The sequence below is a fragment of the Salarias fasciatus genome, chromosome 5, assembly GCF_902148845.1.
Source record: "Salarias fasciatus chromosome 5, fSalaFa1.1, whole genome shotgun sequence".
In the NCBI taxonomy this organism is placed as follows: domain Eukaryota; kingdom Metazoa; phylum Chordata; class Actinopteri; order Blenniiformes; family Blenniidae; genus Salarias; species Salarias fasciatus.
Window position 1 is genome coordinate 14,088,463 of NC_043749.1, and position 12,544 is coordinate 14,101,006.

Consider the following 12,544-nt stretch of genomic DNA (forward strand, 5'->3'; position numbering starts at 1 on the left):
ATTTTAGCAGTGGACTCGGAGAAAGCTCTCCACAAAGAGGGTCACCGAGCACACGGCGAGCAACACGGAAACACTCTCACACTTCCTCTGCTTTCCGCCGGCGAGGCTCCTGCTGTCAAAGTGAAAGCCTTTAGAGTTTGATAGACAATTCCAAGAACAGAAAACGTCACAAAAGTTGTCTTCCGAGGCACTTGTGTTTCCCAGGAAAGAGTAAATTTATTAAGACAAGATCTATCAAGTGCATGCGGCACTCTTCGTGTTTTTTCTGACAGTTAGGTATACTTCTTAGGCCCACGAGCATCGACGTTCTCCTTTCCTCTCTCCAGATATCCTGAGTATACAGCACAGATCTTTTTTTTTTGTTTGTTTTTTTTTTTTCCATTTGAAACAAAAAGCATGAAAAACAATCAACAGTCCGATCAGAGGAAGGTGTGTCACCCTCCTGTTTGTATCACACTGTCCATTCATAGCATAGCAACATTTTCCACTTTAGACTCCAGATCAGATTATAAAAAAAAAAAAAAAAAAAAAGAAGTGCATGATGTACAAAAACCACAATGTTTAAAGGTCATATCTGTTTTTAACAGCACATGCTTCGTTAAACTGCAGTTAGTTGATTAAACCATCAATGAGCTGCTGAACCAAATGAGGCATTAATACTGGAGGGGCGGACACAAACGGCGACGCTAACGAATCATTTCTTTCAGGATGAATGAGGAGACGTTAACCCGTGAAGACCTGGAGAAACATGGAATGTTGGATTTAGCGCACAGTTTAAAAACCCAGACAACAAAATACTGTCCATCCGGCTCACCACCGAGAGAGGGGCCGATGTTTAGACAGATCTAACGCAGATCTGTTTCTCAAAAATCTAATATTTTCAGCTTGCTGATCAAAAAAGGAATTTGAGGGGGATTAGAACAATTTTGCTGCTTTGAATACTAATGATTAGTCAGAAATCTAATCTCCGATCGTGGCGTTAGCTGATTGTGTCCGTCCTCAAAGTGTGGGTGTTTTGGAACTGGTCCTGAGCTACAACTGAAAACACACAAAAAGAACTCGCATTCACGTCAAGTTTGTGGAATCGAGACGGGGCTCAAGAAAAGAGGAGTGGTAAAAGATGTCACGATTTACACTCTAACACTTGTGTTAAAGCAGATACATGAATGTATGTCTGCAGATCGGCCATTTTATCCAGAATTTGCTGAAGTTTTTTGTTGTTTTTTTTAAGAAATGCTCCAAACAATCAAATATCAAATAAAGTCACTATAAATGAGCCTTCAAACTGGCAGGTGATTAAAAAAAAAAAAAGAATAATAAGTTGGTCAGCAAAAAACACAAATGTACATCTGGAATATTTCAATTAGAAAATGATTAAGCGCCGGATAAAACAGAGATATCTCAAGTCAACGGGGCATAACAAAATACAAGAGAAAGACTGAATTGTTTGCAGCCTGAATATCATCATGTTGCTATAATGACGACACCCTGATCTGCGAGACAGGTTAAAAATTGAAGGCTGGGTTCATTACTCTGGATCTGAGATCGTTCTGACGGCAGGTAATGATTGAAATGACAAAATCAACTGTTCTGAAAGGACATAAGGCATCATAACTGTGCTGATTCGGACTTGTAGGTTTGCTTTGAATGAATGTTAAAGGCGTACCCTTCCTGTGACGAGCACTCATTTCATACCTCAGCAGTCGAAACAGCCTGCGTTACTTTATCAAATCCATCCAATCTTTAAAATGTGCTAAATTCAAAGTTACTTTCATTTCTTTAAACCCTCTAAACGCAGGTCAGGGAAGTTATATCATGACCCTTCACATCTTTCAAAGCTGCTTTGTTACCATCGTTTCTCCATCTCACATTTTAACAGTTAAGGTGGAAAACAAACATGAATCATTTGCTTTTTTTTTTTTTTTTTGCTTCTTTTTTTTCTTCTTCAAATCAGGACGCTCCTCTGATAATGACCATCACCAGGTATTCGTCCTCTGACTTGGCAAAAGCTTTGGCAGAGGCATCCAAGAACTGCTGGGAGAAATCGCACGGCGGAAAAGCGTGCAGGACTCCCCCGTTGTCTTTGTCGCGGCCGCCCCCGACGGGGAGGCTGATGATCCCCGCCGCCTCCTTCTGCTTCAGGTACGACACCAGGTTCTTCAGCGGCCTCTCGGTGGAGCTGGCGCCGTCCTGGGCCGCGCCGTCCTCCGACTTCCCGGGCACCGCCAGGAGGGTGCAGTAGCCGCCGGGGCCGGCGGCCTTGACGCGGCGGGAGACCTCGTCCAGCTTGGGCTGGTCCAGGCGCAGGCGCTGGCTGATCTTCAGCTGGGACACCTGTCCCCCCGTGGAGCCCTTCACCAGCAGGCTGCTCGCCACCTTCAGGTCCCCGTCCAGCAGGTGCAGCGAGGACGGGAAGCTGCTGTTCTTCAACAGGAGGACGCCCTGCCACACCTGGCTCAGCCGCTGCGGGCCGGACTTGGACGAGGAGGAGGAGGAGTTGGGAGGATTTTCCGAGCGATCCTCCTTCTTTGAGGGGCTCTTTGAGTCACTGGCTTTGCGTTTGCGGTCCCTGTCGGAGCTCGGCTCCGCCGGGCTGGCCGCCCTCCGTCTCTTGTCCACCAGCCCGGGGTCCTGGCTGTTCTGTCGCTCTCTCGCGGGGGAAGTCCTGCCAGGGCGAGGCTGGCGATCGGGATCACTGTAGCTGCTCCCTCCCGGGCTGTGCTCTAATGAACTGCCATGTCTGCGCAGGCCGTAGTCGCCACTTTCGGGCGAGCGCTCTGGGAGCCAGCCGTCATCTAAATGTCTCCTTTTGCGGCTAAGATCCCTGTTTTGAAAGTCACGCTCCATCGACCAGCTCTCCCTCGGACGCCTCTCCAGACGATCTATGGGAGCAAAGCCAGCTCCCCGGATCCGGTCGTGGACGCCCAGGCCGGGCCACTCAGCAGCAGGGTAGAGGTCTCTGTCTCTGAAGCGAGCTGGAAGTGGAGGCGACCGGTCTCTCAGCCTCACGGAGTCGGTGAGGCGGTGAGGAAAGTGCTCCGGCACCAAGTCGTAGTGCGGCAGAGGGAGCGGGAGCTGCATGTACTGCTGCTGCTGCTGGTAGCGGTGCTCCGTGTCGGCAAAGTCCACCCTCAGCCTCCGGTCGGGGCCGCCCAGGGGGAAGCCTCTCATGTGCGTGTACGCGGCCTGAGCGGCGTCCAGGCTTTCGTACTGGATGTAGGCCCACGCCTCGCCTTTTCTGTAGTCTATAGTCCTGATGGTGCCGAAGCGATCAAATTCCTTTGCCAGGGCAGCCAGGGGAACCCAGGGTCCGAGGCCGCCGACCCACAGCCGGGTCGTGGGAGTAACTTTGCCGTATCCAATCTTAATGGGGTTGTGGCCCACTATTTTCCCCGCCATGGCAATTTTGGCACGGTGAGCCATGTCCAGGTTCTCAAACTTGATGAACCCATAGGTGAGGTTCTGTCCTCTGGCCGCTCGCTTTATGTCCACCTCGGTAATGATCCCAAACCTGTCAAACGCCCTCCTCAGGTCGCTCTCAGTCACGCTCACGTCCAAGTTGCCCAGAAACAACGTCCTGTTCGCCCTCTGGTCGTTGTCGGGGCTCAGCAGCTCCTCCTCACGGAAAACGGCACACTCCGGGATGAACGGGGGCCTGTTCCTGGCCTCGTACACCGAAAACTCCCTGTCTCTTTCCAGGTCCCTGAGGTGAGGCGGCGGGGGGGGAGGAGGGGGAGCGGGGAGGCGGCCCAGGGCGAGCTGCTGCAGGCGGTAGTCCCGGTAGCCCAGCGCGGTGGGGGACAGCGGCCTCTGAGAGTGCATGTGTCTGTGTCCTGAGGAGAAGCCGTCTTTGGAGACGGGGGAGCGGCTCCTGCGCCTGCTGGTGTACACCGTCTCTATCTTCAGCGGCCGGTCGTACAGCACCAGCTTCCCCCGGGCGTGTTTGGCCGCGCGGGCGTCCTCGGGCCTCCTGAAGTTCACGTACGCCACCCGCTCGTCGTTCTCCCGGCCGATCTTAACGCTCACGTCCCCGAACTTCTTAAACTCGTGGAAGAGGCCGTCCTCTATCGCCTCGTCGCTGAGCTGGGAGCCCAGCTCGCTGATCTTCAGGGTTTTGTACTCACTGTCCGGGTTGGACGGAGGCCGCGGGTCGCTGCGGGAGCCGGACCTGGCCGCCTCGCCGGCGATGTCGGCCAGCTTGTTCCCCGGCACGGCTCCGTAGTCGTACCCGCCACCGGTCCGACTGGAAGAGTCCGCGTCCCTCATGTCTCGTTTGTCGCCGTACAAACTTCTCCGGGATGAAGCGCCGCTCTGAACCGAGCCATTGCCCGCGCTGCTCACCGCGGACAGGGCGCCGCTCTTCTTGCCGCCCGGATAGCTTCCTCCTCGGTCTCTGCTCTCTTCTGGCGCGCGGGGACGCTTTTTCACCGGCGATCGTTCTTTTCCCTTCATGTCCACAAACGCTGGCCTGTTTCTAAACGCTCTCTACTTCTGCAACCGACTTTATCTGCCTGGACTTGTGGCGGATTGAACTACACTTTCAGGCGAGCGACGTCAGCGCCATGTTGGATCACTTGCGTGACTAGAGGAAGTCCCGCCTCCACGAGTGTACGCGACGCTGATTGGCTGCGCTGTCTGTCAGTCATTTAAAAAGTTCGCCTATGATAAACAAGGGTGCGGCTCTGGGGAAGGGTCAGAGTTCAGCCCCAGTGACAGAAGCTCTTTACAAAATGATATGGGCCATAAAAATAACATCCACGGACGGTTTGTACTTTGACAAAGTCCAAACTTAGCATTAAATGCAATAAAACAAACAATAAAATATGTACAGCTTATCCTGCTTTACCAATCAAACACAAATGATTTACTGTTTTACTCCTAGCAGGTACACAGTCAAACACATTCACCTTCACTCCTACCAGCAACTTAGAGTCACAGATTAGAGTCAGATACATGCCTTTGGACTGTTGGAGGAAATGCAGGTAAAGTGAAACCATGCAAACTAAACGCCCCAGTGAAGATTCATACTCAAAACCTGTGGCTGTGAGACAAGAGTGTCACAGATCAAACAGTAACACACACAGAGGAGTTGTTTTTGTATCCATCAGTACATCACTGAGATCAATATAATTTATGAAATGCGCCATAGCTGAAAATGAATCAAGAAGTGTGATGACTGAACCTATTCCTAGTGGTTTTGTTGAGGAGAAATTATTTTTAAGTTGTAAACTTAAAGAAAAACGTCCTCCAAAGGAATATTTTTACTTTTTATTAAAAAAATGCATTTGAGGTACTGCATTTTGTAAATGAAGAAGCTCAATGACTACTTTTATTTTTACTTCTTCGTTATAAAACACATTTTTGTACACTTACTGTTGTGAGGAATTGATCACCTGTTGACCGGCTACCAATGAGATGCACAGGACTGCTTCATGCACTGTGATCAAACTGCTTTTACCAAAGATACCTAAAATACAATGACCTCCAGCAAATTTTAAGTGGAATCAAGGTAGCTATATGGCAAGCATTAAAACAGAATCAGTCTCACCAAAGGAAATGGCTGCCATGCAAGGTGTTCACATGAAACTGAGCATGTCGGGGTTTAGTGTGTTACAAAAGGACACTTTGAGAAATTGAACTGCCAACTGGATTAGCAGACGATTTGCTTAAACGACTAAACTGCAGTCGTAAACACAAAATAGATGGCATTTTCTAGTCCCACTACAGAATTTTCTGCAACAAGTGCATATGATCAAAGAAAAGTACACTATATATTTCCTTATAAATGTACTTCAAGTCCTTGATTTTCACCACATTATAAATATTATCAATGAAATCAACAGAATGTTGATACCGTCAGTTGAGTGACTGCAAAATAGCGAAACACCAGTAAATATATATTTCTGTTTTTCATTGTTTTTTGGTTGAATCCAGTTATGACTTGCCTTTTTATACTATTAATGTGTGTCCTCTTGTGGAGCTTGGTGGCTGAAGTACTACCTTCTTTCCGCCACTAGAGAGAGATGTTTCATTAGAGACATTGCATTGACAAGAGAAATAAAAATAATTTTCAACAATCTGTATATGTATGTAATTTCTGATCAATATTCTCTTTGTCTGGGTGAAACACAAACTGATCGATTGATTTTTTTATGACATAGAAACTAAAATGAAACAGAATACAACAAAGGCTGGAATATGTAAGTTTGTCTGAATAAATATAAAGTACAAGTAATTTCTTTACAGTTCAAATTATATTTTGGTAAAAAAAAAATCAATTGTACTGAATATTTTGGGTATTATTCACTTACAATTAGGAATTGTAATTCATTTCAGTTGAAACTTTGAGGTTGTGTTATTTTTAATTGATGCTTCGGATTCATCATGATTATACACAGCCTGAAAATTGTGAGATATACATGTAGGGCACACCTACATTACAGTCATTACAGAGTCAATGACAGCAGGCGGAGAGGTGGTCAATGTTGAGCAACTATTTTCTGTCTGTTCAAACATTTTTCTTTTCATTTTCTGGAGGTTCATTCAAAGCATTGGACATGTACAGTTTGAATTTGAAAAATGCAATAAAAAGAAGTAGCTCCTTTGTTTCACTGCTGACCCACTCTGACTGTATTATTTGCCGCAACAACAATACTTACATGAAAATGTGTCACTTTCCTGCAGGCTTTTTTTTTTAAAGGATTACATTGTCCAAAATGGGGACAGAAGCTTTACCCTCAACCATGTGAGTTGGACTGGCCCCACTTTGAGACACCATCTGGTGAAGTTCCTCTACAGGCCGCCACATGTCCTCCTGCAGGCCCAGTAATGCAATCTGCCCTCCTGTATTGAAACAGGGTTAATTGTGTCTGAAAAGATAGGAGGGGGGATTTATTTATGCTTTGATTTGATTTGTTTTGATTTGATTAAATTAATAAATTGATTTATTTATTTGAACATGCAAAAATAAAGGAAAAGGGCAAAAAACATTTAAATGAAATACCAAAATTACAAAAAGTAGTAGGAAGAAATAAAAAAAAAAAAAATATATATATATATATATATTTTATTTCTTCCTATATATATATATATATATATATATATATATATATATATATATATATATATATATATATATATATATATATATATATGTATATATATATTTTTTTATGCTAATTGAAAATTTTTGAATTCTATGAGATCAGCAAATTTCAAAGCTCCTCAGATTTCAGGAAGAGTTATGTTCCCGATAGTTCACATTAATACCCTTCAGATTTTCAGGCCAGTGGTTTCCCCTCTATACTGATGCAGCGGTGGCGTCTCGTCAGCAGAGCGGGACGTGGCATGGATTCAAGTGGAATTACAACAGAAGTGCACAGACAGGCTCACACACATCTGTATTTTCATTTTCAGCCAAATTCACCAGAATCAAATCTCAAACATATCACAGCAGATCGGCGTTTCATCTGTTAATGAACATGAGAACCCGGCAGACATATGAAGGCTTTTGTTAATGAGCTGCCATAGAGGAAATCTGTAAAGGATTAGTGAGGGGTGAAAAAAAAAACAGGTTTTAATGAGTTTCTATTTTTGTGTCTGGCATTAAGGTGAACAGCCTGACCCAGTGCACCCTGGCTTTCATGTGAAGCAGATGTCCAGTAACAGATCTGTTTGTGTCACCTACCTAAGGTGAACCAGGATGAAACATGGTGTTTGACATGAAAGCCATCAGTACATGACAGTCCTCACATGAAAAGCAACTTATTATGAGTAATTCAGAGAATAATGATGATTGTTGATGTATGGCTTGGGGGGGAAAAAAAATCCTTCAGTTTCAAACTGAAAATGTGAGAATGTGACCCATTTCCTCCGCCTCCTGAACACCTGCACCACACCAGCACACCCCTGAGCGCCACGCAGTCGCAGTTGTTTTAATACCATGAGGACGGCTCATCTGATGATAGGATAAGATGAAGAAAAAGCTGTTCATGCCCACATCAACAGGAGAGATTAATAGGAGAGAACATTTTTGTTGTTGTTTTTAATGGTGTTTTTGAGCCACTATCAAGTTGGATTTGTGTGATGCTGATGTAGCAGATACACTCATTGATCACAGACAGCAACCTCGTGAATATCTGTTCATGCGTGCCCCAAGTGTGCAGATTCACTTGCTGTCATCATACATCAGAGTTTTGTTTGGTAAATTGCCAGTACTCAAAATAATGGATTGAATAAATTACACAACGGAGCCGAGTGCAGAGTGAGGCTTTTTATAGTAACTGAGAGTGACCCAGACAGTGTAAACCACAGAGGAAGAAACAGGAGGGAGGGAGGGAGGGAGGGAGGGAGGGAGGGAGGGAGGAGAAATGATGAGGAGGAAGGCATATAAATGAGACTGGAGTAAAGGAAAAGTACTGGGCGGATGTGGCAGTGCAGATGCAGAAGTGATGCAAGTGTGCACGTGTGCCTTGTGGTGGGGAGCAGAGGAGAAAGTGGGGGCTGCAAAACCGCCGGGAGACCGTGTGAAGCTGGAGACGGCTGAAGGTGAACAGCGGAGAGGAGGGAAAACGTGCAGTGAAAGGGTGCTGACGTCAAACACAGGAGCACGAGGTGCAGCAAAATCCACAGAGGATATATGAGGGAGAGAGTTTGAGAAACTGGACAAAGGATACTGCATTGGACTGTAAGACAACAGGGGTTTGGGATCAGGTTGGGATTTATGATAATAATCACAAATACAGAAATAAAAGAGAAGTCTGGCCTTTTCCCATGATGTCCAGCATGGGGGAGCGCTGCATTGCTCAGGAAGTGGGCTCCTGCAACAGAAACATGGGCTCCAAAAAACTATAACTGCTGCTTGTGCTTCTTGCACCAAATGAAATTAATGAGCGGATGTGTGTGTCAGAAGAACCTTTCACTGCTTAGCCTAGAAAAATTGAACCAATTCAAAGAGGAGAGGTCAAAGGTGCTCATCTTGGCTCAGTGCCACTCAGGACAACAAATCAAGACATCAAGACAAAAACAAAATCAGCTTGCTACCATATGAAAAATATTGCAAGAATGAAAAGATTTCTCCTCAGGAGGCAGGATTATTGTGAGACAGCAGCAGCTCAGCCAGAGACCTCACCAACACAAAGAGGGTGGAGCACACACCTGAGCATAGCTGTACCGGCTGCCTGTGTGTCTGTAAGGCTTTGAATGGTCTCAAAACCTCCGATTTACTTGTAAAAATATGAAACATCAAGACAACGTGAAACAAAGTGAAACTTCTCTTACTTCCTTCACTCATCACCTGTGGAACAAACTTCCTGAACATTTGAGGACTGCTGACACTGTAAATTACATAATAAATTGCAACCTCCACTGTTTTACCTGATCAGACACTGTGCAGGTTGTAAGTGTTGTTATGTGTAGTTAAACGAGAGAAAAATGAAATCCGGACAAAGCAGCAGATCAGTGGTTCAGTTGGGACTGTGGGTTCATTTGCTAACCAGAGAGGGCAGCAGCAGCACTGAGTCGACGGTCCCACCGGCCTGCAAGGCTGCTGATGCAAACCCTCTCAAATTGAGCAGCACTCGGATGTCCAATTAGCAGCCCGACGCCCTGCAGCAACCGAGCTGTGAAGCCTTGTTCAAGGGCACTTGAGCAGAGGTCTGGGGAGGGAAACACATTGCAATGCTTCACGGCCAAATCCCTTTAAAATGGGAGTCTTTCCACTGGATGCTGTTCACATTTCATTTATTATTTTACAAGAGAAAACTACACGCTGAACTGTACATGTAGAGAGACGTAGGAGCTGAGAGTGAGGAGCTGCAGGAGGAGAAGCTGGAATCACATTTAATTTGCTTTAAAGAAATAAATAATCTCCCACAGTCTGTTACAGGATGCTGATCAAACTTCCAAAGCGTTTCACAGGGGGGAGAGAAGAGAAGGAGGACATAAAGATGAGACAGGGTATGTCATATGATCCTGAGGTTGCCGTGGCAACTGCTCCCAGCAGCAGGACCGAAGACGGCGCGTCAGAGAGACGAGGCCGGCCGGTAAAAGGGGAAACAAATCTTTTCCTGAAGTATTGAGGAACCTTTGATGTGACATGAAACAGTCTGAGTCTCATCCTGCTAAACTGATACAGAAATCCACAAGAAGTCAATGTGTAGAGCTCTAAAGTCATATTTAGATTTTTCGAGACACTTGATCCCCACTTGTTCTGCATTATCACATAAAATGAGTTTCATAGGAAGAAATGAAAATATCAAGAGGCATCTGGCTCCGCCGTATGAGAATGGGGGACCAAATGAATCCATAAGGTCAGGATAACAAATAGCCTCCTGATGCTATCTCCCTCCTCTCACTTGGTGGTATTACACAGTATTCTGGTCGATGGTGTGTGATTTATGGGCCCCTGGGTGAGCGTATCTGCTGTACTCACATTGCATGCTCCATGTCTCAATAGAAAAACGACCACCAAGCTCGAGTCCAGAGAACTTACATCTAATCAAGAAGATGAAGTTTCCAAGTCTGACGCTGTTTGAACAACAATCTAAATGTTTGGAGAGATGCTAGAGGAAGGACAACACATAACATACTCAATGTGTCAATTACAGAAAATGGGCACAACTACATTTTTCAGCCGGAGGACCCTTAATATGAACATTAGGACAGTGATATTCTGTACTGAGAGAGATATTTTCTACAACAAATGAACTAAGTGCTGTAATGTGATTATCATCATCAGGCCAGAGGGACACAAATTACATAATATCACATTCCACACAGTCAGTTTCAGTAGACCGAATTACGAGTTTATCGAATAAAAACCTGAAATTATGTTGAATGTTAATTTTTCTACCCAACTCCGACAATACTGCCACTAGTATTTCCTTATTCTGCTCTTTTTTTGGCAAAACCACTGAGATCCAATTTATTGTTGGAGTGATTTGTTAGTTTGTATTCAGGCTTTGTACTTTATTCTCCATGATATGATGTGAGACCAATATGAGTGGCATGTGCTTACAAAACAAAGCAAAACAACAAAAAAAAAAAAAAAAAAACTGCAACTCCTCCTCTGGTTCTTAGAAGTTCTAAAAACTTATACTGTCACGTGTGTCAGTCTGATCTGGAGCCAGTTGCTCATTTTTTATTTGTTAATTTGAGACCAGGGAGTCTTGTGGCTTTTTGGAGACTTTTGGTTAAAGATAACGTCAACATACATGCCAGTTTCTTTTAAAAGTTACTGAACTATTCAGTTATAGCAAACCAATCTATCTGTTTTCCAAATTTCGAAAAGTAATGACTTGTGTTTCCATATCACCACTTACACTTTCTTGTACAATACCTGTCTCTTTACCGTCTCCACCAACAAGACTGCCTCCATTAAGCCTTTTCTCCTGCATCGTTTTCTCTCTCTCTCTCTCTCTATTCCGACCTGCCACCGCTGAATGACTTAAATCTTTAATCAGCGGAAAAACGCGTGACGGGAGCCGCGTCGGACCATCGCGTCCTCAGGTAGGAGCGGATAACCTTGACGGATCCCCTATCTCTCTTCTCCTCGTGTGCAAAGACAAGGGGTGTGATCGGGCGCAAGTTGACCAACAACAAGTGAAAAGAGTGGCGGGTGATCGTCCCGAGGAGACGCACTCCGTGCGTCACGGTGCGCTCCGGCTCCCCGCACAGGAGGCGCAGCATGTGACGCTCCGTCCCTCCTCACCGTCCCGCGCACGCACAGTCCAGCACAGCCGAGCGGGCGCTGCACGCACCGCGCATCCATGCCTCTCTCCAGAGATCTACCCACACCAAACCCCGGACATCGCTGCAAAACGCTCACGGTGAGAAGTCAGATGTTATTTTATTTCCATCCTCTCACTAAAAAAAAAAAAAGAAAAGAAAAAGAAAAAATCTGCGTGCATTTAAAGGATTCTCACTCACAAGAAGTTCACAGGACGCCTTTAAACATGCTGTGTCTTCGTGTCATATATTTAGTGCCTCTACTCTTCCTGTGCTGTGTGAGAAGTTGTTGTTGTTGTTTATTAATCCTAACATCTCAGCATGGCGTGCGTTTGTTGTCATCCGCGCAGAGGTCAAGCCGTGCGCGTGTGTGACCTTGATTTTGTTTGAAAAGTCGTCGCATCTCTGAGGACGAGCCGCTGAGCCAGAGGCGGTGGGATCAGTGTCAGCGGCAGATGTGTCAGCCGGTGTTCACCGGGAGAGATCCGTGCCGTGCTGGTGCTGATGGGGGGCATCCAGGGGCTTTCAGAGTGGAAGAGAAGGACTTGGATAAAATTATCTCTGGAGATGTTTCCATTTTCACATTTCGAAATTCATTCGTGCTGGACAGTTAAAGTCAAACTTCAGACTTTATAACAAGAATCAAGCTACTGAAAGTGCAAACTTTCCATTTGGTTTGTGATATCTGCTAGAATCTGTATTCTACTAGATCATGTTTGGTACTGATACAAAAGCATCTGTGCATTAGAGGTGGTAAATTGGACATTTTCAGTTCAGGAAACATTTTTTAAAGATAATGTTCTTGTTTTGTTTTGTT

At 45.4% G+C, this 12,544-nt stretch overlaps 1 pseudogene; it reads right to left on the reverse strand.

Moving 5' to 3' along the window:
- Window positions 1-260: 260 nt before the first annotated feature.
- Window positions 261-4,573, reverse strand: LOC115388646 (RNA-binding protein 15 pseudogene; annotated as a pseudogene).
- Between the last annotated feature and the right edge of the window lie 7,971 nt (window positions 4,574-12,544).